Raw genomic sequence first — 24,490 nt, forward strand, 5'->3', positions numbered from 1 at the left:
AGAAGCCACATACAATTCCAGTTTTGCAGAGTAAAAGAGAGGGAAATAGCCTTGGTCACTGAGAGTATTTGAATGTCACTTTGTTAGGCTGTGCATTGCATTTGACAGAGCTAGCAAAGGAAATGAGAAGTGATAACTGATAGTGCCGTGATTAGATCAGCCACCTTGGGAAAGGTGCTGAAGCAGAGATATTTCACTAAAATAAGGAGAATCCTGGGAATAGATTTCGGGCAAGTGATCGCAAAGGAGATACAGACAGAATTAGAAATGGATTTTGCAGGCAGATAAAACGTAATAGATAGAAGGCAGCTCAAAATGATATATCATGAAGGCCTATAGACTGACTGTAAAGTTTGTTCGCAGTTATTTAACATATAGAGGTCCTAGAAAGACTTAAAATACACTTGCTGTGTTATTAACTTTAATGTCCAGAAATAAAACAATGTTGCATTAAAGCTCTCTAGTGAAAAAGGAAGCTGCCTTCTCCCCAGCTATCCGCCTCTGGCTTCAGTGGAGCTGCACTACTTTATGCCACAAGACAGAAGTGGAACAGGAATCACTTCTTGGACTTCTGACTGACAAAGATACAGAAAATGTATGTTTCATTATATTCTCCTGCATGAAGTTGCTTTAAAAATGAAATATAACTATTGGCAGTGGTAATTAACACACTGTTATAAACTCATTACATGCATTTCTGTAATATGTTTCCTTCTGCAGTTTTCCTGGTTTAAGCTGGGATAGAGTTAATTTTCCTACACACTGATGCTTTAGTTGTTGCTAAGCAGGGCGTACACTAAGTCAAAGACTTTTCAGCTTCCCATGCTCTGCCAGGTGCCTAAGAAGCTGGGAGGGGAGGGGCCACAGCCAAGACAGCTGACCCAAATTGGGTAAAGGGATAGTCCATACCATGGGACATCATGCTCAGTATATAAGCTGGGGGGAGTTGGCTGGGAGGCAGCAGTCACTGCTTGGGGATGGGCTGGGCATCGGTCGGTGGATGGTGAGTGCTTATACCACTTGTTTTTTCCTGGGTTTTGTTTCTCTCTTTTTGTTGTTTCCTTTTCATTACAATTTTTATTATTTTATTTTCATTTTTAAACTGTCTTTACCTCAACCCACAAGTTCTCTTCCGACTCCCTCCTGCATCCCACCGGGTGGAGGGTAAGTGAGCAGCTGGGCGGTGCTTAGTGGCTGGCTGGGGTTAAATCACAACAGAGCTCACAGACGAAGCAGTTCTTTAGGCTGCTACTTAGGCATTCTAGGGCAAGAGGGTTAGCTTTATTGGCTATTGGAAAAGGATTCAGTCATCCTGCTGCTGCCCACGTCTGTCTGTCTCCTCCTTAATAGGTTTAGCCAATTAAATTTAAATGTAAAGACAACCAGCTTCTTGTGCTCCTGTAAAGTGCGGTGGCCAAGACAGAGACCTGATGAGTACACTAACTCGGGGAAAGGCTGTTACCTGGGTTCAGTCATTAGACATCAGAGTTCATCACCACAAGACAAACGTGTTGACAAGCCACCTTCACTCACTCCTGTAGTCACAAGACACTGAGATCAGTCCATGGGCTGAAAGGTCTGCAAGTCAGTAAAGGCCAAAACACTCTGCCCAGGGGGCTGAGTTCAGCCCTCTGCTCCTTGCTTCGTTGGCTGGTAAAGTGTTGAATTTTGCACGAACAAGTAATGGACTTGTTCATAACAAGATACAGATTTCACAGTTACAGCAATATAAATCCATGTTGCAGTATATCTGCGTATAAAGAAGTCTTCTCATCTGCTGCCTCCAAAGAGCCATACGTGCATCACTCTCGCTGCCAGAGTGGGAATACTCACACAAATCACCTTTGGTATCAATGGAGAACGCACCTGAGAGAGCACGGGTGGCTGGGGAAGAGCCAAATATTAACACTGTTTACCTACCACTGGAATACAAATTAATAATAACCATTTTGCAGATGACACCAAGCTGGGTGGAAGTGTTGATCTGCTGGAGGGCAGCAAGGCCCTACAGAAGGACCTGGACAGGCTGGATCGTTGGGCCAGAGCCAACGGTATGAGATTCAACAAGGCCAAGTGCTGGGTCCTGCACTTGGGTCACAACAACCCCATGAAATGCTACAGGCTTGGGGAGGAGTGGCTGAAGAGCTGCCTGGAGGAAAAGGACCTGGGGGTGCTGGTTGACAGGTGGCTGAACATGAGCCGGCAGTGTGCTCAGGTGGCCAAGGCAGCCAATGGCACCCTGGCTTGTGTCAGGAATAGCGCGGCCAGCAGGAGCAGGGAAGTGATCGTGCCCCTGTACTCAGCACTGGTGAGGCCGCACCTCGAGTACTGTGTTCAGTTTTGGGCCCCTCACTACAAGAAGGACATTAAGGTGCTGGAGCGTGTCCAGAGAAGAGCAACAAAGTTGGTGAAGGGTCTGGAGAACAAGTCTTACCAGGAGTAGCTGAGGGAGCTGGGGTTGTTTAGTCTGGAGAAGAGGAGGCTGAGGGGAGACCTTATCGCTCTCTACAACTACCTGAAAGGAGGTTGTAGCGAGGCGGGGGTCGGTCTCTTCTCCTAGTAAAAGTGACAGGACAAGAGGAAACGGCCTCAAGCTGTGCCAGGGGAAGTTTAGGTTGGATATTAGGATAAACTTCTTCACCGAAAGGGTTGTCAGGCATTGGAACAGGCTGCCCAGGGAGGTGGTGGGGTCTCCATCCCTGGAGGTATTTAAATGACATGTAGAAGTGGTGCACAGGGACATGGTTTAGTGGTGGACTTGGCAGTGAAGATCATTGAGTCCAACCGCTAATCTATAAGGGTCTTTTCCAACCTTAACAATTCTATGATTCTATGATTCTCACCATCACTATATCGATGATGGCAATGGAGCATCAAATTCTGCAGCCATAAAAGCAGAAGCTACCACCACTGCATCCCATGGCAGATCCCCATGAATACATGAAGATGGACTTTAAACATCAACCATCTACATGATGAAATACCGAGCTATTTGCTCAGGCAAAATCTTCATTGAAATCAGCTAAGACAATCAAGAGTCGATAGATTTTGACATGAAAAGGGACATGCTTCAATTTTTGCCAGTGTTCATTCTCACGTTGGCACCAGAAGGAACGACTGGCTAGATTTTCTGAAGTGCCCTGCCGCTTGATTCAACACTTGCAGAAGTCAAGGCGCTTCCTCGCCTACAGATGTTGTACCTGGGCTGAACCTCTTGTCTCTTGTGTTTCACTCCCAGCACTAGTACCTGCGAGTCTCCATAAAAAACAAAGCTCTACTTTTGAAATAAAACAAGCTCTTCCCAACAGCCCAGGAGCTGAATCCTGTTGCCTTTGTCATCGTTGTGCATAAACAAGAGGTGGGAGGGCAGTTTCTGTCTACATTAATCAATATTTAGGTGGTTTCCTGCCCATTGATTCATGTGCTGAAAGTGTTTTTGACAGTAAGAAATCTGCTGAACACAAGCAGGCCAGTAGCAGCTGCTCTAGAAATGCCAACAATAGTGTGCATACCCTCCAAATTTCCCCAACGTTCACGTTATTAGCAGGTGACAGGAACTTAAATAAAACGTGAAATATGAAAGCAGGACAAATAATTATACTGGTGTAGAGACTTCTATACTGGAGTAAGTTTTGCTGCAAATACCTTATTAAGGCTGTAAGTTTTGAGGGTCAGAATGAAAATCTTTTTTTCTACACTATGTCTATGACAGAGCAGGGTGTTTGGGATCCCTGCTGCTCTGTCGTCCCAGCTCTTACCCCCACACAATCAGCAGTAGCCAACGGTAGTAAGCAAGACTGAATACAAATTCAGAATGAAAATTACTATGAGAAAAAAAATCCTGCTCCAGATTTAAAAGCAATTCCTGAACTGCCCACGCCACACCGTGAACAGGCATCCTCATTTGAGCAGAATGCACTTTGCACAAAAAAGTGAGAAGGGAGGAAGCATGGTTTGAATAAACCAAGCACAGCCAACATGGGGAGCAGGCAGAGTCCACCAGCTTGGGACATAACCCTCTCAGGGAGAAAGGACAACTGGGCAAGACTGATACTATTCTTATCATCAACACAGCAAAGGCTGTTTCATGCAGTCCATTGACAAAAGGTAACACTGCTTTTCTGGTATAAAAGCCTTTGCTACTAGCAGTGTGAAATTATCCCCACAACAAGGGGTTCAAGGGCCCCTTCCTCATCCTTAGCATCTCTTCAACACTTTTGTACAACCCTCCAACCTGACAGCACAGGCACGAAACTGCTGGAAGCCTGATCCTACAGCCATGGTCTTTAATCGCCATTAGTGACTTCTGAGGGTGCACGGCCTCGTTACCAGCCCATGAGGAACCAGAGCAAGGCCACCGCCTGAGCTCACGTCGGTGCTCAACGTCCCAGCAGCTGCACGGGACCAGGAGCGGACATGAGCCTCTCTGCTCTGCAACTAGTGTCAGCCATTGCCACAGGGTAACTACTGCTTTCTGGAGATAACCCACCTGAATGACCTGTGGTAGAAGGCTTCGCACCCCGTTACTGTGCCTCTGAGCCCTCCACACCTTTCCTTGCTTCCCCCAGGAGCCATCTCTCCACTATTTTACCTTCAAGATGCTCAGCTTTTTTTTTTTTTTTTTTTTTTCCCACAAACTGCTGCAATGGCAGCAACACACGCTTTTGATACAACTAAGAAAGGAAGAAATCATTCCACTTAGAAAGCCAAAATGTTTTCTGCTTCTAAAAACACCGACTTTCCAACCCAGGCTAGCTGCCTCTGAGGTTCAGGACAGGGAGACCACCAGCATCACAAACAGGGAATGGGAGTGTCCCACCCATTAGAAATGGCACCCTGGCTTACAAAAACCAAAAGGATGTTTAAAATGCACTTTACGTTTCACTTTTGATGCTGGGTTTTGTTTTTTTTTTAATTTTTCTTGTCTTGGTACAATTAAGCCAGTCTCATTTCTAGTCAGGCTGTTTCCAGTCATTCCAGTGGGCCCCAGGACTGTAAATGGGTTGCAGTAACTCCAGTAATGAGACCTGCTGTGAACAAGGGTGACCACCCTCACACATGCCTAATTTCTACAGTTTTCCTCATTGTTCCTACATTCCACCTCATTTTTTCCAGTCTGTGTTTTGTTCCTCCTTGCACCAAGTTACTCCATGGCAAAATACACCCTAAGTGAGCTCTCCCACTCGGTCACAACAGAAACTGACACTGCAATGTTTTCCTCAGACCTTCTTCATCACACCCCAGCCCTGCTCCCACCAGGCACTGCAGAGCAGAGGGGAACCCCTCCACCATCTCCCTTGCCCCCCATGCCCACTGGTGGTCCAACACCGCCCTGCTCCCCCATGCAGGGCCTAATAACCGGGGTACAGCAACTACAGCTACAATGCTGGCACATTTAATCAAAAACCTGTACCCTTCTGGCACCTGTTTGAATTTCCTGAGCAAGAACCTGATTGCAATGCCTCCCTGAGGACCCCGACTGCAGCAGGCATGGTGGTCCCTGGGTAAACCAGGGCTGACGTGGCCGCTGCACCCCCTGGAACAGCGAGGGGCAGAGCTCTGCACAGAGCAGCCACGGCAGCACCATGCAGCGCAGCATCAGCTAGCGATGCTGCTATAACCATCCCCGGGACATTAAAGTCTGCTGCACCATTACATGAGACCACTTTGCAACAATAGAAGACAGGAAAAAAAAAAATTTACGTACCAGTTAAGACGTAGTTTATTTATAGCTCAGCTTTTCAGAGTTTTCTAATTGTAGCAGAGATTATTCATGGCTCATGTCTCTAAAGATGTCAATGTCGTTCCCTTTCTCTTCTCAACCCTAAGCAATACTTGGTGTTTTCTATTCCTCCTTGCAGGCTGAAGGACTTCTGTCCTCCCTCGGCTTCGTGAGTCACCGTCTTCTAGCCCTCCTCATCCTTGTGCAGCGATTGCTCTGTACCTCCACGTCTTCTCCCCTAGCTCCAGCTGTGGCCTTGGCCTTTTTTTCCCCCCTCCTCCTCACCCTCTACGTGATCTTTTTCACTCACACAACAATCGCTACTGTGCCAATGAGGAATGTACTCTCCATCGCTGACTTGCCTCTCCAGCCAAGGCCATCTCTCAGCCTGCCTTGCTGACACCTCTTGGCTGGGTGTCTTGTTGTCAAATCAAAGCCGATATAGCTGCAACGGACCTTCTGATCTCTCTTCACTTGCCCAGCCTCTCTATCACTTCTGAACAAACCTCCACCCTCCCTGTTACTCAGGCCTATAACCTCTTCCAGTTCCCCCACCCTTCACATATTCACTCTTCTTGTAATACCACCAGACAGACCATCAGCTGGTGTAAGTCAGTGTAATTCCACTAGCTCCAATGGCATTATACCAATTTACAAGAGATGAGTTTCTGTCCTGGTGCCTCTAAAAGCAAATACATTCTATTTGACAAGTAAAAACCTTCAGCCAGGTCCCTCAACACCTCCTGTATTTATTACTGTGATCTCTTGTCCTCCAGTCTCACAACAGCCAGACTCTTTTCAAAACACGTAACCTACCAAAATTCTTACCTGGCCCTTAGTTCTCTGCTGCTCACAACCCAGAAGTTCCCCTTCCACTCTCAAGCCTCCTGCACCTACCCACTGTCCACTCCTCAGCCATGCTTGGCTTCTTATGCCTTCTGAATACACCTGAAGTAATTTGGTGTGCTAACAGTCTTTAATTAGCGGTACCAAATCATGCACCAATTCAGAGCTTTATTTTATGCTAGGGAAAAAAAAGCAGCAAAAAAAAGGGAAGAAGAGTCCCCATGGAAGTTCAACATCCAATTTCAAATAGGACACAGTTAAAAAGCACCTGTTTAACACAACATGAGCACACACCTGCAAACTTATGTACTTAATCACCAAGATTACATTAAGTGTTACATGGTTTTGTGCCATCCTAATACCAAGCACTGTGCTATCCTAGGTAAGGCACCTGAAAGTTTCTCATAACCATTTTAATACCAGTATAAATCTCTGCCACAGTGTAAAATGATGCAAATGATACCACAATAACACCCTGTATCTTCACACTCTCTAGACCACGCTATTAAGTCTTGTAATGGCTGGAGGCTTTGGCACTTAGTGGCTCAAACCTAGCCATCCATGTTGTCTTTGTAGAAACGTTTAAATTTTGTTTTAAAAAAAAAAAAAAAAACAGCCAGACAACTTGAAAAAAAAAACCACCCCGCAAAATACTGGTGTGTTTTCTTCAGTTTACTGTCTATTGGAAAATGAGAAAAGTTCTTTCCAAAAAGCAGAACAGCACCTGCTATTTAGGGTTTTCCACACCTGGAGGGATGTGAGAGTGTGGGGGCAAGATCAGGCCCTTAATGAAAGTACTAAGGAGTTCACCATATGCACAATGCCAGAATGATAAAATGTTAATGAAGTGAAAGTATATTAGTGAATTATTAAAATTTCACTCCTCTCTGCAAAGCACAGAGTGAGAAAAACTCAGTGAAGATAACGATAAAAATAGGATCAAAACATTTGGTTCCCTTCTCCACCTCTAACAAAAAAGCTTTACAAAATCTGGTGTTAAAATTAACATATTAATTGGGTAGCTTTTACAAATGATCTACTGTAAAACCCAGATCAAAACAAGTTGGAGCTGGGGGTAAAATGAGATTTAATCCAGTTAAATCTGGATGGTTCAGACCCTCAGCTTCTTCCCATCTCTAATAACCTCTCCTAACCCCTCGAATGCCTCTGCTCCTTTCCGCAGCAAGCCTGGCCAGCAATTAAATTGGCAACGAGAAGATCTTACTGAGGGGAGTAACATCAAGCGCAGCTCTGCAAGGATGGGCCGGGCTGCGGAGTTTGCATCTGCTTGCTGTGCCGGAAGCCAACCTCATCCAGGGAAAAGGTTGGCCTCTCTACAAAGCCCAAGAGAAAAAACAAAAAGCAGCTCTGTACCGGGGAGCCGCAGAGCTGCCAGGGGTTGGAGAGGGAGCCTGGCGAGCCCGGGACGAGAGGCAAGGTCACAGGAGGTGCAAGGCCACTGCTCAGTTCAGCTGGGCAGGCACAGGTCTTGCAAAGAGCTACGCTAAAAAGAACAACAGCTTTGCTGTACAGTATTAAGAAGCAATTTCCAATAAAGCTGCCACTCTGAAATGCTTTCCAGAATCTAGCTTGGATTGCCTCGTACGTAAAGCCCCGTCTGTTAGGAACTCTGGTATATTTTCATTTCAACAAAAATAAGTATGCCCAGACATTGTGAGTGGGCTGTATCAGCAAATAGGTGGCAGGTAAGCGCTTTGCAATTGGGCTTTCACTGGGGAACCTCACACTCAGTCTGAGCAGAGTTCACAGACAGGATCCCACTACAACCCAGCATGTGGGAGGTGGGCAAAGGGAAAAGCCAGTGTGGGCCAAAACCATCCTGGTCCTTAAATAATATTTATTTTTATTTTATTTTAAACTATTTTCAGTAAAACTTAAAAACAACCAGTGCTGGAAATTTTATTATATTGGCTAGCATTGATGTAAATTCCTGCTAATGTTGGAAAAAAACTACAGCATCAAACAGCTAGGCAGATCTTTCCATTCAGTGGCACCTACCAACCCTGACCACAGGTCACAGCCCTGCCGTCTGCTTGTCCCGCAGTCAGTGCCGACACAGAGAAACACCATCTCCAGCAACAGCATCTTAGACTACAGGCAGAGAAATAAAAGAGTGACAAAATACTGTCCAGTGTTTTACTTAGCCTGTCCAACTTCTGCAAACATTATGGAATAGATGAGGTTTAGGGGGAGTTTTGAAAGAGTTTAACATGTTACTTCTCTTCCTCTCTGAGAGAGGTAGAGCAAAACTGACCCCTGGCAAGCAAGCGGCCACCAGTGCCTGGGCTAACGTGAGGGTGGTCCTACACAACTTGAACCACCTGAAAGTCGTGTGTCCAGCCGTGGCGAGTTTTAACCATTCCCCAGACTCCTCTCGCCAGTCACCTCTGTAGCAGGGCTATGCTGTCGCTTTGTGCCCACCCCGGAGGGTGGCACCTGGGCCACAGGGAGCCTCGCTCCTTCGTGGGGTATGCAGGCAGCCAAGGGGCAAAACTTAAGCTGGACAGACAGCTTTAGTCCAGATCAAGTACAAGTCCCAAGACTGCTAACGGCACCTAAAGCGTTACAGTTAACTTAAGGAGGGTTTGAGTTGCCCTCATGCTTGGCAACTGAACTTCAGGCACCTGAAACGGAGTCAGATTTCCAAAGCCTAGAAGAGAGTCGCTTCCCAAAAACTGCCTTGCCTTCCAGAGCTTCAGGCTGGTTTCTCAGAATCAGCTGATCACTTCTGAAAAAACACGGCTGTAACTTTTACATTTAAATGAAATGTTGTTTTGTTGGAGTCCCTTTTTATTTTCTTTTTTTCATTATTCTTGTTAGTTTTACTTTGGTTTGGCCATGAGAGCAGGTAACAAGCCAAATGCAGTTTCATTAGAAATATTTCTAAATTGTGGCCAAAGTCATGCTGCACTGTGTTACATCTGAAGTCATGAACCGGCAAATTCCAGCATCAGCCAGGACAGTCCTGTTCCAGCCCAGCTTAGGCTTTTGGACAGCCCTGGCAGCCTCTTCTGCCAGGAACGACTCCTAACACCAAGCCATCTCCTATGCCAAAAATCACTACTTGAAGCTGCTCGGCATGCCAGGCAGCTTCTTACAAGTTTATGTAACTTTTCCACGTTTCCTCCTCAAAACCCTCTGTGAAAGTTCAGCTTAATGCCATAAATATTCTTGTTGTGAGCCGACATCGGAGAAATAAAGTTTATTTCCCTGAGCCTCCCTGCTTACTAGAACACAATGACCTAAACCCCAGCCCTCGCCTTTAGTTTGGACTTTCATCCAAAGCTGCGTCTAATCTTACAAGCCTCCCACCTGGCATCCCAGCCACGCCAGGCTGGACGGGGACCAGTAAACGACTGGCATGTTCTGGAAACACTGCTTATATTCTTACCCCCGACCCCACATCCCAAATACATACGCACTGCATTGGCACATTAGCACGAGCGCACTTGGGAAAGGCAGATGCATTTTCAAAGTTTTAATCCATTAGCAATTAGCAATTGCTGAATAAGGGGCAATTAATTTGACTCCCAGCTCTGCTCCTAATTCGCCTTGCAACTTTGGGCAGTCCACGAGAAATGCTATGTTTCAGCTTCCTATGCTCACACAACTTCTGTGGATATTAAAAAATTCATTTCTATAAAGTGACTTATGATCCACGATGAAAGGCATTTCAGAAGTAGAAGGACTGCTCCTATTAGTAAAATAACTGGTGCGTTTTTTGATCTTCCATTCTAAGGGGGGAGGAAGAAAAAAAAAAAAGCTTAGCTGAGTATCATTAATGAGACTCAAAAGGTATAAACTGTAAATTAGATACTCTTGAAAATGTGGCCCAGAGAGGTTGGGGGGGGGGGGGGGTTTAAAAGCAAAAAATGGCAGGACAACACAAGCATTTAACTTCTTGCATTTCCCTCAGGAATGACTGACATCATAAAACTTTTACAAACTAAAACCATTAGAGAGAGATAGAGTAGCACAGACAAGGAGGACAATGAAGGGTAAATCTAGAAAGTACCTAATCCAGCTCATTTCCTTCACTGTGTAAAAACAAGTAACTGACACACTTCCTGCCCTCGAACCTTCCTGCAGATAAGGGTGCTCCCGACAACAGGAAATTCGCTTCTAGAAGCAAGCACACTTTCGCTACCAAGGCAAACTTTCTCCATTTGAACTCCACAGCAATTAAAAGCAGCATCTGGCTAATCAGTCGTGAGCTGGATTAAACACGCAAGCGCCCGACTCCCTGAGCCTTTCCCCGACAGCAGGGAGGGTGTCCCGGCTCCCGCGCCCCAGCGCCATCCCAGCCCGGCAGCCAGCAGGGACTCCTCGAGCAGAAGCAGGCACTGCTCCCTCTGACTTTACCACCCCTTTAGGCTGCTCTGCCCCCAGACAGATTTTAAAGCCAGGCCTTGGATTTTTTGGATGGCAAGGTCCAAGGGTGTGGGTGGGTGGAGAGTGCACTGAGCACCTTCGCCCCAGCGCCCTTCAGAATTTACCTCCTGATCCACAAGACCTGCTTACCAGCCTCTGGTTTTCTTAAGAAATAATAATGCAAAAAGTGAAATATGCAAGCAAAGAGGCAAAAGAGGTCAAACTGGTCATTTAAGGCTTCAAAGTGATGACTTATACAGTGGGTAAAGTAGTCAAGTGCTCTTTCTCGGCTCGGTCACTGCAAAATGAAGATTAAGGGGAGCAAAATGAAACGTTTCGGAGAAAACGCAGTGAATACTCAAAGACATCTCTCCATCGTGAACATCTGACATCAACGCCTGCTGCCCAAGAAAATAAGCAAAAACACTAAAACCTTTCTTGTGAGTTTGCTGTGAAATACTTCTCTCCCGCTCCAAAAGCAAAATAGCTCTCTCACACACAATAAACTTTCAATAGTCCAGCAAAGTAAAACTTCAATTTACCACAATAATAGTCTGATTTTCTCATGCTGCATTCATCAGTAATGAAGTATATTTTATTCTCGTATCTCTGCTTTTGTCCTCAAACAGCACGCTATAACCAAATAGTGATTTTTTTTTTTTTATTAAAAACAATTGCCCAGAGTTTACTGTAGCCATTTGCCTCCCTTTTTTTTCTTCTGTTGTGCAGGTGAGGCAGAGTTGTGAAATGGCCTTAATATTCAAGTCCAAATCATTACATTTTAATATAACTTTGAAATGAGGAGGAGCAGGGGGAGATCTAAATCAATCCCAGCTTTCTCTCCCAGGTCCACAGATTCCCAAGAAGAGAAACGTGGCCTGGTCATTCGATTAAAAATTAAAAAGTCATCCCTCGCTACTATTTTTTTAACCCTCTTGGTCCTGCTGCTTGGAGCCTCTCCTCCCCAGAGCAGCCCCTGCGGGCTGCAGGCCTGGCTGGGCAGGACGCCCGCCACAGCGAGGGCAGCCCGGCGGGCACGGGGCAGGCGGGCTCATCTCCCAAACTCCTCCTTGGGTGGAAAGTGCGGGACAACATCCAGAGACGAACGAGGGGAGACGCAGCACGGGGTTTTATTGTAAAATGACCTTGATTTGACAGGCACGTTCTCAGGTTTCAACAGATGCTGTGGGAAAGGCAACAGCAGCCAAGGCAGTCTGCAGGCATTTCTGATGATATGCAGACTTTTTTCTTTCTTTTTTTCTTTTTTTTTTTTTTAAATAAATGGGGAGGGGGTAGTCTTCTCAGTTTCCATGACAACAGTGTCTCCACTTGTCTGTTATTAGATACCATCCGCTTCCTGTGTCTAAATTTTTAAACCAATCAGAAAAGTGTTTATAGATTTTACAGCTCCTGGGACAGTCCCTCTCCTCCAAGAGAGCTACTTTAATGACACGTAACGCTTAGGAGCCAGGGCTGCAAGGCCTTATATTTTCGGCTGCCAAGTGATCACAGTTTATGTTGTTTACCGGCTGATACGTGGGCTGCGTTGGAGAAAACTGGGGGTTTGCTGCCTGACTTACCGCGCCTCTAACAGGCGTTACCACGTTGGGTTTTCTGACACCACGCAAACTCATTTTCATTGTTTGCTCGTTTTTGTTCTGATTCATCCCATGAAACAGCACGAGCCCTCCCTGCGTGAAAACCCATCGTCTAAGAGACGCCGTTATCCCACCGGAGTAACGGTCTGCTCTGACGTAAATGGCTCCACAGCGAAACGTCGCCTGCTGCAATTAAAGTTTCAGTAAACTGGGCTGTAGCAGCAGTCGTGCCGTAGCCGCGCACACGCATTTTCGCAGACGTATTTTTGATAATATAAATAATAACCGACCGCAGCGTAGGTGGCAGGTTAACAAGGAAATCCTCCTCCGGGGTGCGGGGACGCATGCACGCATCGTGAAGAAATTAACCCACCGTAACTCCTGACAAGTTAGGAGCCAGCGCTGGAGAACAGCGAGCAAAGGGGAGCTGATGCGGGCGTAAGGAAACCCCTCTCCCGGCGGCTCTAACAGCCGGAGGATGCCCTTCAGCCGGGCGCGCAGGCACAGACGGAGCCCCTCAGTTACGGAGCGGCTCCTTCCCGGGCGCGGATCGGCGGCAACAGGGACAAAAGGGAGCCGGCGGCGCGGCTGCACGGCGGGGCTGCGCCCGACGCCTCCCGCCCGCCCGGCCCGGGGCACGGCACAGCCCGCCGGCGGCCGCCCCGCACGCGTCCCCTGCTCGCCCCGGAGCGCCCTGCCCTCCTCCCGTCCCCGTCCCCGCCGCCGCGCCGCCCTCCGCCTCCCACCGCGGCGGGGCTCGGCGGCGGGACGGGGGCGGCCAGCGCGGGGCAGCCCCGACTAACTCCCCGCCGCGGCCCCCGCTGCGCCCCCGCCCGCCGCCAACGGCCCCGCGGCCCCCAAAGTTCGGCCGGGGCTCCTTGCCCCGGGAGGGACGGGACGGGGCGCGGCGGCTGCCGCGGGGGCCGGCGCGCACCCCCGCACACACACCCGCTCCCGATGACACCGCGAAACGCCACCGCCGCGGCCGTTACCTCCTCGCCGCGGTCCCCGGCTCCCGCCGCCGCCGCCGCCGCCGCCGCGGGGGTGGGTGCTCCCCGCGGCCGGCCCCGCTCCGCGCCCCGCGGCGGGAGGCAGCCGCCGCGCCCCGCCGGGCCCTAGCGCCGCCCGCCCGGCCGCCCCGCCCCGCGCCGCTGCCGCCCCCCGCCGCTGCCGGCGTGTGCCCGCGCCGGGCCTTCCCCAAGGAAACTTCGGGAGAAGGGGGGCGCGGGAGCGGGAAGGCGGCGGGGTCGGGCTGCGGGGCGCGGTTTGCCGGGGGGTCTTTTCCTGCGGGTACGTGGGGACGCGGCTTCCTCGGAGCTGCGGGGAGGTGGTGGGTGGCTGGTCCCGCAGTTTCTTTTCCTCTCCCTGCTGGGGTGCCCGCCCTGCCCGGCCCTGCCGACCCCCGGTGCGGGCAGGCAGCCCTGTGCTCGCCCCCCAGCCGGGAGGGGCGCGGCCCCCGGTGGGTGCCCGCATGCCTTGGCCGCCTGCCTTCGCCGTTACTTCGCAGCTGTGAGTGACCTTCGTGTCACTGGAGCCGGACCTCTGTGTGTTGAGAACTAAAACTGATATTTTTGTTATCATCTTACTTGCCAGGAGCCCCAGACGAGACCTGGCACCCCGTTATACTGTATTCTATACCGTCAAACAACAGAGAAAACTCCCCAGGCCAGGAGAGCTCACAGTACCAAGGGTGCGCCCTGCCTCCTCTTCCTCGCTTCGCTGTCCCTCTGCAAGCCTCATCCCAGCCTCCTCCTGCTGCCTCTCCTGCCTTGCTCCCATGAAAGCAGCGCAGAGGCAGCTTTGGGCTGAACAGGGACAGTCCGTGAGCGCGGAGACGGGCAGGGTCTCCGCGGGAGCTCGTGCCATCAGCGCTGCCATGCGCCCGGACAGCTGTCAGGCCTGTAAAGGGCATTTAATTATTCACTGTAAATTTACCTTTCTCCAACCAGCCCTATAGTGCGACAACTCAAGGTACATGCGATTGCTATAGTGATTATAGGAAAAGCCTAGCTTTATCCCTTTAGATTTATTTTGCCATAATGTGTGAATGATTGGTTTGGGACAGGCTGAGAATTTTTTCCCCCAAGGGATACATCCTTTCCCTGACACAGCCTGGACAGAGGGCAGAATGAGACCTGTGTCCTGCCAACCCTTTTTCCTGCCTACCCAAACTCCACTACTCAACTCTACAGGGCTCCCACCCCCAGACCCAGCACACCTGGTATAGGAGTGTCACAAAGAAACCCAGATTCTGCACCGGCATATTGCAACCTTTGGAGGTCAACAATATGCAAAAAGTAGCAACTCTGAATTTTGATTATAAGATTTGAAAAAAAATGTAATGTTTTCCTGTGTCTGTAACAAATACAGCTTTACTGGCAGAAGGGAATGGAAACGTCATTCCTCTGCCCTTTTTTCTTGCTGTCTCAGGATGGATTTTGAAAAGCCAGCATGGGTTGAAGTAGCAGCTCGGTCCTTTCATTCGTAAAAATTGCTGGCATGAAACTTCTCCCAGCCCCCACTTTGGTCCTAGCTATCTCCCTGGGCACTGCTCGTCTGTACAGATGGCCATAACCTCCTGTTGATTCCCCAACAACCACCCCTTCAATAGATGGATGGTCTCGGTTTATTCCAAAGTGAATATAAAAACCCTGGGGTTTTCTGAGCAAAGTTACAGTTTTCCTTCTATAGGAGCTTTTGGTGACATGGAGGCAGAGGTGTTCCCATTCCACAGGATTCCTGCGTAAGACATGCAGGTCCCTCGTTCTGTGTGGTTTAAAGTTTTCTACTGACTGCTCTGCAATATGCCTCAGACTGCAGCAGGAGAGATCAGCCCTGCTCGCTGAACACCTAACGGTGCCCTTGCAGCAAAGCACTGACAAGAAAATCAGAAGGCATGGAATAAACCCAATCCTGGCATCCTTTTCGAGGCTTGTTTCCTAGTTTAGGTGGATAGCCGTCGGCGTGGCGGCCGCTGGGGATGATGCTCTCAAAGTAGAAACACCTGGTTAAGTTTTAATGAAAACACCCCAAGAGTAGCTGAGCATTTGGGCTCAGCTATTGATGCAGCTACAGCTGGGGACCCCGGGCACCAAGTTAACAACAAAGCATCTGTTAATTGTTTTTTAAAATAGGAATGTCTGTTTGCAACATTGCCACATATGGAAATCCCGCAGACGCCAACAGGAGTCTCCACAAAGGGCAAAATCCTGGCCCCATTCAAAAAAACCCAAATCACATAATCATCGTAGGCACTGCAGGTGCCGATTACCCTTTGCAGGGCTACTCCATATCAACATTATAAAGCAGGCATTTTTTTCCCTGTGCTTACCCATTAACTCTAAGCCAGGTAATTTTCCTAATGAAATCAGTAGTAGCATTTCTTTGTCCTTTGATCAGACTGTCTGAATTACTTTGTGCCTGTATCTATGCTAACCACAGCAGTTTTAAACCTCAGCCTAAGTTCCTGCAAAATGTAGCCACAAGTACGTGCATTTCCCTTCTTCTGTTGTTTGCTCCCAGTGATGCAAGCTTCATTATTCTTTCATTTCTTCCTCCTTCCTCCCACTCATGTATCTGAGGCTTTCTTACATGCATTGTAGCTCTACTTCCCACCTCCTCTTCATTTAGATCCTTCTTAAAGAAAAGAGTGTTTTAGAAGACCCACATTTGCAAGGGAAAAATATTAATAGTGGAAACTTTCTCAAAGATGCATTTTTCCTATGTCTCCAAGTGCATCTTGTCTCTCTGTGTCATTCTTAGCACTGTTAACTCCCCCATGTAGAGGGCTGCTTTGTTATCTGTATCTCCTGGATAAAATTAATGGCCATGAAACTCTTACCTCTCTCCAAGGGGAGAATTTATGGTTCATGCTGTAGAACATTTTCCCAGGTCCACATCAGTCCATATAGCCTAATTCTCCTTCAAGTTTTCTTGGAGAGTCTGTAAATCTGGGCTCTCCAGCTGGCAGCTCCTGAGTTATTTCTGGCCTTTCGGCCCAAGAGCTTACAGCCCCCAGAGCAGGCCCAGGGCACAGGCGGCCCTCCTCCTACCTCAGGAAAAAAATGTCTCTGCCACCTCCTCTCTGCTGCCGCACAACACGGTGCTTGCTCTGGGGCCAGAGAGTTGAGAGGCACTTTGCCACAGGGACGCCACTTGGGAACGGCTCTGTCCCATGAGGAAGGCAGCTCAGACAGAGTTTGACTGCTGCTACAAAGCAGATGTAGGTCCTGCTATAAAACCCCTTATGTTGTTACCCCTTCTTTCACTCCCAAATTTGTTTATCGACCTGGGATGGAGAGGACCTCCCAGGCCAGGTATTGTGGGCAGCAGAAGCCACATGAAAATGAATGTAACTGTGGTAGGAAATTTGTCACCATGCAACTGCTCCCTCGTCACTTCCAAAATGGCATTTTATAGCTGTGCTGTTTACCTTTTTTGTTTCCTGAACATGTTTGGTCTCTTCGTTCGAACACAAAGATAAAAATGCCAGCACTTTAAGGCAGATCGCATGTTTTCAAGGATAGGAAGATGTCAGTGGCTTTTTTCGACTTACTCTTTTGCCGTTTGTATCTGACAGTGCAAAACCAGAAGGCCAATAGAACAATCTTCATCTAACTTTTCAGATATACCTAATATACCTAGTGCCTCAGTTTTTTGTGTGCCTGTCTTGAGTTGTACTTAAGATCTTCATAGGACAAACACCTGTGCAGTTCCAGGTCATGCATTACTGCCTCTCAGATGAACAGGGCGCGTGGCCCAGACTGTGCACCAAAACACTCCTGTTGCCAGTGCTGTACACCCGACCACTCCACCATGTAAGGCTGAGCCCCAGACAAAGTAGTGAAATACAGGGGGGTTACGGTAATGACATTCCCTCTTTCATGCTTATGAATCAAGTCCCACTCCCATTCCCCACGGACAGGCAGACTGGCCTTTTATGGTCACAAAGGAGTACTTAATTATGCACATGTATGTGTTCTTGTACTACTTTAATAACAGTGTAAGAGTCACTTGAGCAATAGATTTGATTTTATGAACCAAAAGGATAAAACTCAGGTTCTCTGGTGGACAATGAAACTGTATTTTTTTCCACTCTTCCTTATTTTATTTTTTTTAATATCACCCTTAAACTTTGAATTATCCTGCAAGCATTTGGGCTCATTAACTTTGTTTTGGCTTGTACTTTGTGTTAATGCATTGGTTTTTTGTAACAATATGAATCACTTGAATGCTACGGCTTAAATGTTTAATAAAAGTCATTAGTAGAATTACATGCGAGGGCTTATAAGAAAGATGACAGCGTTATTATGGTTATCGCTGTATCTCTGGCTGTCAGTGGTCTTTCTGACTTACCGTCTGTTCATGCAAGGCTGTGAGATTTTACCTCTCCATGGATGGGATAATCGGATTCTCGCACACTTACAGCAAGCTCCAGCCTATGTACCCAGTGCGTTCTCCAAGCTCACACATGTACATGAGAACAGAGACCTTCAGCCTTCCTGCATGACCCAAACAACATTTTTAAAACAGAAGAGCCATTTAACCATTGAAAAAAAGCATGTTGGTTACAAAATATTTCACATCCACTTTATCTTGTAGTCTTGCCAACGTCTGCTAAATTAAACATCTACAGATCTAAGCACTTTTGACCCCTTTTGGAGTCTTGTTCTCAAAAACCTCTGTTTAAATGGTCCTCTGTAAATTCTCTGGGGTCTTTCATGTCTTGCTTTCCAGGCGCCCACATTTTGCCCAGGGACATCTCTCCAGTGAGCCTAGGAGGGGCCCAGCCAAAACATCACAGTGACGGGCGCTTGCTTTGTTTCCCAAGTGTTTCCTCAAAAATGTATGCCTGGATCCATCTTCTCTCTCCTGGGTACACATCTTGACAATCCAGCTATTGAAGTAGCTCAATGTATGTACACAGTAAACATGTCAACACATCACATTCATAAATTATTACAGGCAATGCTAAATCTGCCACAAAGATTTTTTGACTTGAAGCCATAAAAGAGGATCTTCAGTGGCAGAAATGCTGAAAGACTGAAAGCAAAAAATAAGAAGGTTATGTGTTAACCTCATGCAACTAGGATCCAAGACAGCGTATGCTTTATTGCTAGTGATAAAAAGACTGAGGACTGTTCAGAGGCAGATTTTAGAATAACATAAAACTACCAGAAAACATTTATGAAGCTGTTCTGGTACTGCCAAACTTGGTCCTACCTGTCTGTCTGAAGGGATCACTGGGGAGCGTGGTAGTCTGTGATGTTTTGTAAAACTAGTTTTCTTTTCAATTCTTCGATTAAACATCCAGGAATTTACACCGTAGTTACAGGTGTTACATTGATTACAACCATGCCAGTAAGATTCACTCAGTTTTTCTGGCTATTTTAGGTCTAGCCTCGGGCAAAGGGATACTCACTCTGCCTCCTCATTTGCATCAGCATCTGCTCCCCAGGCCTTTATCCCCCTCTCCCTCGTTCTCCCACTTCGTCCTGTCCCTCTCAGGCTGCCCCTCCGTGCTGCCCTCCCGCCACGCTGCTGAGCACAGGCAGATGCGCTTTCCTGCATCTCACCTGGGGGGTTTAAGGATTTTGCTCCCTGATGTAGCTCTGCTCCCCCTCTGAAGTGACACTGCTGAGTCACCATCATACCCTGTGTGACAGCACAGCAAAAGGTCCAGGTCACTTTTTCAGGTGGTTCGAGGAAATCTACTTTATTTAGCATAGAAATGGATTAAAAATGTAAAGCATCCCCCTTCTTTGTGGCTGAGGAGTGGTCAGGAAGTGCTACAACGCTGCTGTAAGTGACTTCTGCAGCTGCCCTGAGAGATCTCCCGGAGCTCTTTGCCAGCTCAGCAAATCCAGTCACCCCATCCCCAAATCTGACACAGAGGCTTTGGGCTGCCACGGTGCCTCAGACCTGGCTAGAGCAGCACATGTGTAAAGCCAGAAGCGTGAAAATCAGACCACGAATCTCTTAATCTCCGTTACTTCGGGATGTGTCAAAACTTGGGGCTGCACCTGGCATGACGGCTGTGCCTGGCAGCTTCCTGAGACTTGCCTTGAGCAGGTGATGGCAGTTTTAGCTCTACCAGCGCCCAGGGCTGTGGAGGAGCAGCTTCAGGTCTGCTCTGTTGTTGTGCTAACTTGCTGTGTGCTGCTGAGGCTAATTGTTCGTCCTGTAAGCCTGCGTTTTGAAATTCCCACGTAACTTCACCTGGCTTTGCATTTCTCAGTTATGTAAATCTAGCTCCTTCCAGCAATGTTTTTATCAAGGCTCCCAACAGATTATACACTGGCCTTCATCAGGGCACTCACCAGTCACCCATTTTAATTATGGCAGAATTTTTTTCCAGCATCTTGGTTATTTCACTGGCTTTCAAGTTCTGAGATGGATGGCATCTGATTCATTGGGTCTCTTTTTTTTTCCCTCTGCTTCTGATACTGTCTTGTCTTTCATGTCTGTAAAGAGTAAATGGACAGGAGAGAGATTTTTACTACCATCCTGTTTGTCCAATATGCCAGCTAGATGTTTGATACTTCTTAGGCATTTAAAAAACACTCTGATACCTGTATCAAAATGACGGAAGTGAAAGAAAACAAGGAAACCTCACCGGTATTAGCCCCTGTACCTGGTACAAGAAGTAGGACTGGAGTGTTTTATAGCGAGAGGACACGAGCCTTTTGGCTGTTCTGCCTTGAGCAGGATGGAGATCCCTGGCCACAGATTTCCTCATAATCTCCCTCTTTCTCACTTGCCAAAGTTTGTGCTCTGTTCTATTAATCTCACCTGGTCTGATATTAGTAATGTGGCTTTGCTGGATCACGCTTAGTTGTTCACATATTTGGATGAATTTAACATGAGCTTCACTGAGAGAGTCTTTCCTTCTGCAAGTTGAGATATTTCTGTTTCTAATAAGCACAACTGCTCTATTATTCCATGGTTACCTCCTTGCCCCTGAGAAAACAAAGCCTCTGCATTTTATTGGGATGAATCAAAGACAGTGAGCAAGTTATCTTGTAAACTAGCTTTATGTGCATCTCATTAAATAATGTAAGTCATAATAATGCAGTTAATCAGAAAAATTTCTGCCAATTTTTTGCTATTCTTGCTTAAATGTTTATGCTGCAAGGGTAGCCCATCTGGTTTAGATTGTATGATGGAAATCACAAGACTTACCCACCATCCCCTGACTTGTAATTCTGGAAAAGACTGGAAGTAGTTTGGCAACATAATATGTTTCCCCGCCTCCTGTAGAAATAAATCTCCAGCTTCAGAGTAGATTGAAGCAGACAACAGGGTAATTTTGAGACCCAAGCTACAAAATGGGCAGCTGAATCCAGATTCAGATTTCTAGTAAGTCAGTGGTTGGAGTTCATGTTGAGGTTCAGGCTGTTATAAATTAAGTAGGGATTAGCTGTGCAATCTACCTTCAAGCCCAGGTTTGGACACTGCACCCCATGAAGTTCAGCAACACCTGGATGTCTGGGCCTCCAGGCATTTCCCACTAGAACTGGGGTGTTAATAGCCTGGTTCCTCTGATTGCACTGAATGCAAATGCAGATGATCACTTTGTCTGCCGCTATTGCAGAATTATCCATTGCAGGTATTTGTGTGGTAACGGTCTCAGTACCATTAATGTACTTTTTCTCAACATTAATGCAATCAAAGAAACATTACTGTCTCCGTTTTACAGGTGAGGCATGAAAGCGCAAAAAGACTGTCACACATGGAGTCTTAATACATCAGGGAGTTGAGTCCTCAACGAGTGCTGCAACAACAGAGCCAGCCGTTCCCCAGCTGAATTTGATGTGACAGGCTGCTACAGATATCTGATACCTAAATAGCATTCTCCTTGCAGAGTTCCCAAAGCCCTTTGCAAAGGTGGCTTAATAGCCTTCTTCCCAATTTGCAGGGGGAAAATGGAAAACACAAGCAAATCCCTATGAAAAGAGTTTACCTACTGCAATGAATACCTGAGTCAAGAGAAGGACCAGGCTTGTGAAATGCTTTTAGATAGCTGGGTGGGACATTTACCAAATTTTAAGGAATGATTAAATACAGTTGCTATTTGTTCATAAACTGTTACAGGATGCTGTGTCTAATCACAGTGGAAACTCAGAAACTCCTGTGTGTCCTTGTTCGGCCAGCAGCGGGAGGGGTAGGAGGTGCCAAGATGACAAAGCGCTGTACGCTGGCCCGTTTCGGCCACTCTGGATATAGCCAGCCACGTGGAACTGATAAGGGCTTTGAAGCTATCTGGCTGATTTGTATAGAGTGTGGAGCAAGTTGTCATTTAGCGTCTTTCAGATAACTGATGTGGCCACTGGTTTTCATTACTAAGTGACCATCAAGATAAAGAGAGATTTATTGCTTTTAAGGCAATGAGGCAAGTGACACATCCTTCACATGCCAAAGCAGACATGGATAGTTCTTTCAGTAACACCTGGGTTTTTATAAAGGGACAGGACCGAAACAGAGCCGGAGATCTGGACCACCGGCTGCCTTAAGAAATGGCATATCCAGAGGCGGGAGCATCATAGCTTGGATCTTTCTCTACAGAGGGTCAGCTTAGAATACAGGGGCCAGTTTTTTCTCTTGTCTTTGGTCAACATCTATGTGGAGTGATGCCATGGGGGCCACACAGCTCCTCCACGCTACAGATGTTGCTGTGTCCCTGTGCTGGGGGAGGGAGCACAGCCCTGGTGTGGGCGGCAAGGGACTGTGTGGCTGGTGGTGGCTGTCGCATGGTGCGGCTGCAGGCAGAGAGTGCAGGCTGGGGCTGGCAGGGGGATGGCGGGGTCCCGGCTCTGTGCGTCCGCCCCTCTGTGTCTGGGCCCAAACACTGGGAATAATAAAATTTGTCAATGTTTTCCCCCGCAGAGTACAACTCTCAAGAGCAAGCGGGACCATTGTTTAGACTACGCAAGATAATGCTATGATAAAATATGTGAAATAACAAAGGAAAATGTGAATGCTGGTGGAGATGGAAAGTCACAGCATGTGGATTCCAGCCAGCAGATGCTGGTACTTATTTACCCATGAAATTTTGGTTGTGTATCCTATTCTGTCACTACCAGAAAATGAGGTTATGACCCTCAGACTTGGGAGGCCCAGACCCTGCTGCAGACTCTCTCAGACCTTGGGGTGGATGTTGAACCTCTTGCTGGTTTAGTCTCTCCCTGTGAAACAGGGATCTATCCTACTTCACAGAGCCGCTGCACAGATAAACACGTTAACAAGTGTGAAGCCCTCAGCTACCAAAGCGACGAAGGCCATTTAAGTGCAGTAAATAGAGCAGAAGATACAGCATTGTGTGAGGGTGCTGGTTAACCCGCATCGCTGAGGAGTTCAGCAAACAACCGCTGCTCACCAGCTCTGACGTCCAGAGTGGCTCACCACCTTCTCCAATACCAGGATTATATCCCCAGGCCACCAGAAACTCTGCAGTTACCCCAGAAGATCTGATGCCTGGCATCAGCCACTGAAAGGTTTTACCCACAAACCCCTCCTTCAGCTGTGCTTGGCTTTTGCAGGGGCAGGCGTGGAGGTTGCAGGCAGCACTTCCCAACTGTAGGGCCCCCTGGGTACCCACTGATAAACACTGGTGGAGCTAAATTCAGAGTTTGAATTTACAGTATTTGTTCAGAATACCTGGTTTTATGGTTCTTGTGGGAAATATAACTGGGACATTCCTGACTTTGGTGCAGACAAAAATCTCTGCACAGCGTAACATGGTCCAGCTGGGAGCAGGGCAGGGCTGCGGAGGTGGTGCTAGCGTCAAGCAGGGTCAGGGGTTTGGTATAAATTGGGGGGACTGCTGTGTCTGCCAAAGCTGGAACTGGACTTAGATGATCTTTCAGCAAAGACGCACATGATATTTTGCCCAGCAAGCATGCTTTCCAGCCCTGAAGTCCCCCACTGCTGGTTGTTGCTTCCCCCCTTGCTCCTCCTGCGGGAACACCAGGAGCCCAACCTCACCGGGAGGATGGACTACAGCAAAATCTTTTTATTTTATGACCATAACCAAAGATGGAAGAAGCACCACTAGGCAAAAACATCCAGCTATTTTTTCCTGGAAATGTCTATTTCTGGAAAATGAAATGCATTGAACAACAGTACAGCTCTGTAACTGAAGACTTGGCCTTTAGGACTCGGCCTAAAGATCCTTCTGACAAATGCCTGTTAGCTAGTGCAGGCTGGGTTGCTTCAGGTAAAAATCAGAAAAGCAGCAAAAATCTTATTCTTCAGAAGGCTGTTATCTAAGCCCCAGGGGTAGGTCATTTCTAGCAGCGGTAGTTCAGGAACATGTGGGCAGTCAGAGTCAGGTAGGGCACCCCGGCTGCCCAGATAGCGAGGTGCTGCTCATGCTGTAGTGAATAATAGCTCTTCACCACGTGCATACTGCACTTCGCTCCCCTAACGAAGACGGGACATCACTGGGACAAATACCGCTCCTGCACTGTTATACACATGAGTGAGGTACATATGATACTGCTGTGGATTTAATTTACTTACCGTGAATTAAAATGTCTAAGCATTGCTACGGATATTCTGGCATTGCACCTGCCAGAGGGCAAAACTGAACAAATCACTCAAGGATGGAAGGAGCAAACAGTTTGTGTCTCTGCACTGCTCACTGAACTTTCTTCTCTGGACAGTGCTGAGGCTCCACAAACATACCTCCTCAGGCCTCCCCGCCCAAGAATTGTCCTCCGTATGACTTGTTTCCATCAGAATTAGCTGTTTAAAACATGCACAAAGGGGAGCCCCAGCCTCCCACCTTTTCTTCACTTTTCCTCTGATCCTAGAAATACAGATAATGTCCCTCAGGGGCCAGGCTTATCAGCCAGGAGTGCTTGGGTGAGCTGTGAAAAGCAGCACATTCACTAGTTGTTAGAAAAATCTCCTAATGCTTATGTAGCATTGT

At 47.5% G+C, this 24,490-nt stretch overlaps 1 protein-coding gene across 1 annotated transcript in view; it reads right to left on the bottom strand.

Annotated features, from left to right (window-relative positions):
• FOXN3 (forkhead box N3) overlaps positions 1 to 13,659 on the bottom strand; it is a 219,186-nt gene extending 205,527 nt beyond the window's left edge. Inside the window, exon 1 of the mRNA XM_064460546.1 lies at positions 13,551 to 13,659. The gene's annotated coding sequence lies outside the window, so the exon portion shown is untranslated. The remainder of the gene's footprint in view (positions 1 to 13,550) is intronic.
• Positions 13,660 to 24,490: the final 10,831 nt, after the last annotated feature.

This window comes from Phalacrocorax carbo, chromosome 9 (genome assembly GCF_963921805.1).
Source record: "Phalacrocorax carbo chromosome 9, bPhaCar2.1, whole genome shotgun sequence".
Lineage (NCBI taxonomy): Eukaryota > Metazoa > Chordata > Aves > Suliformes > Phalacrocoracidae > Phalacrocorax > Phalacrocorax carbo.